Source organism: Diuraphis noxia, unplaced genomic scaffold (assembly GCF_037042655.1).
Source record: "Diuraphis noxia isolate RWA-SAM2 unplaced genomic scaffold, SU_Dnox_SAM2 contig0003, whole genome shotgun sequence".
NCBI classification, from domain to species: Eukaryota; Metazoa; Arthropoda; class Insecta; order Hemiptera; family Aphididae; genus Diuraphis; species Diuraphis noxia.
The window spans coordinates 17109707-17112244 of record NW_028301713.1 but is presented as its reverse complement, the minus strand read 5'-3'; the positions used below and the strand labels follow the sequence as shown (position 1 = coordinate 17112244).

At 26.7% G+C, this 2538-nt stretch overlaps 1 pseudogene across 1 annotated transcript; it reads right to left on the bottom strand.

Annotated features, from left to right (window-relative positions):
- Positions 1-658: 658 nt before the first annotated feature.
- On the bottom strand, positions 659-1365 carry LOC149056876 (uncharacterized; annotated as a pseudogene). The gene is made up of 2 exons (XR_016190898.1): positions 867-1365; positions 659-782 (listed from the first exon to the last, which is right to left on the bottom strand). The product of XR_016190898.1 is annotated as an uncharacterized LOC149056876 (transcript).
- Positions 1366-2538: the final 1173 nt, after the last annotated feature.

Genomic DNA, 2538 nt, shown 5'->3' with positions numbered 1-2538 from the left:
CTAATGATTTTGATTTCAACAGGAGATAGAACAAAAAACGTTATATATTTATTATACTCAGAAGTTTATAAAATTATTTATCAACAACAATATTAGTTTTTTTTTTTTTTATCTGTATTCATTTTTAATACAAATATATTTATTATTAATATTAATATTTTTCATTAACTGTTTTTTATATTTACTTATTCAATTAAATTAAAATATAAAATTTGAATAAAAAATGCTATATAATAATATCATCTTCTGAAAGCAAAATAAATAACTTATCACGGGCGAAGCTGCGACGAGTCATCTAGTAACATTATAACATTTGTTGAGTAAAAAAAGCGTGAAAATTGAATATAAGGCTCCTGATATATTGTTACAATAGCAGTTGAATAATAATAAAAATACATAGGCACAATTTTTTTTTTAAAAAGCATTATAGTTTGAATATTGATAAAATTTATCGACACCTACTTGCCTAACTTTTTTTTCTCTTTATTTTAAATTTAAAAAAAATCAATGTTTTAAATCTTCAAGATCAAAATTAAGTTAAGTAACGTAATGTATGTCGAACCACGGCGTTTAAAAACTTTAAATTCGACCGTTATATGTATAAATGTGCGATGGCACAGTGTTGATATTAGTAGTGCGTAAAATCGGAAGGATTTACTTACTTGAATTGTGATAAAATCGGAGCACTCGGAGCAGATTTTTCTACTAGGGCTGTAGACTACACAAAGGTAGAACCTCCTGGAAGAGAACCATCATCTCCTAAATATAGTCCAAAATTGTTGCTTGAAAAAAAAATATAAATTTAGACACAATACAATTACAATACAATTATAAGAAAAACAATTCACAATGTTTGTTGTACCTACCTGACATGTTTTTCTGCGGGTTCATGTTCAATTAGTTTATTAGAAACAATAGAAGCAGAGTTATTACTATCTTTTTTTATCAGTTTGAAACGGCTTTTCATAATACTTTTGATGGACTTTTTTTGAGAAACATGTGTTCTTTTTAATTTCTCAACTGTAAGGTTCAAATCTGAATAGTTAACCAAGGCAGCGTCATATTCGTTTTTTTTAATAATCTATATACACTTTTATTCACTTTTTCGGATGAAAAGTATTCGGCCAGTACAGTGGGATTTTTTTCATTAGGCAGTGAACGAGTGCCTGTTGATTGCCATTCAATGCTGTCAGCAGAACTTTGACTGTACGCACCCATATACCATAAACCAGGGTTTGGTTCCAAGTTATAACACTGTACTACGTCATCACTGTTTAAATCTGGTTTTTTAAGTAATTTAATGGCTTCTTTTAAGTTTATGGCTGAGCGATTTGATAACAAATAAATGTTTTGTAAAGCCAATTTTCATACAATAAAGAAGCGACGATTTTTTTAACGGAATAAAATACACGCACGTTAACTTAAACTACTTCTAAACTCAACTAGTAAAATCAATATATTTAGATATCTTGTATACGGTACTTAAGTAGTCAAATATAAAATTATCTGTAATTTGTTATTTGTTTGATAAAATGTGGTACTCGTTTTTATTTTAATATTTTAAATCCTTTATAATTGTACAATAATTATATATTATATATTATAATTATTTACAATATGTTTATGATAAAGATGAAATATCATGCTTTAATCATTTTTAAATTACAAGTGCAATGTGCAAACATCTGAATATAAGTAATAATTATATTAATGGATATATTATTAGATAAAATTATGTTACAGCCATAATTGCATTTAACATTAATATTGTCATTTGACATTTGGTTATTATTAAATGCATTAAAAAATTAATAATTAAGTATGCTTAATAAATATATTATTTATAATAAATTACGATTTTGTCTCTATAAGATAATATAAATTATAATATAATAATAATATCATTGTAACAACTAACAACCAATATTCAATATCCAGCGCGCGTTATCGAATACATTTTGCTGACCTGCAGTACTTCAGGTTCAGAGTACACCATCGAATGCAAGCCTTCGAGATAGAAGAAACGATTTTGTTGTACGTTATATACAGTGTTTCGACAATAGGTATTTTAATTTCAGTGTTTTTGAATTTTTTTTTTTGATAAACATATAACGCCATTCTACTACGTTAAGTCAAAAGATCTACGAACTTTGTTATAAGACGTTTGACTTTCGTCAAGCTTTTTTTGTATTATTATTATTATTTCATTTGTGGAAATATTATTTATATTTCAAGGTGGGTGGCTATGTTGCGTACTCGAGATATTTTGTACCTATATAATTAGTAAATATTGTAAGATTATCTATAAAGTGAATAATATTGTGAGATAAGATATTATGTCCGATATCGCGGTCCTCAGTAACAGACGATCGGACATAGTTCAGTAGCAGTAAAACCGTGTTTATGTACAGCACGCGTCGTAGCCGCTCAATAAGTAAATTATCAAATATAAATAAAAATAATATTAATTAAGTTTTATTATTTAATAAAAATTCAAACCCTGAGCTATCGTATACACCCAACGAAAAAAGTAATTTT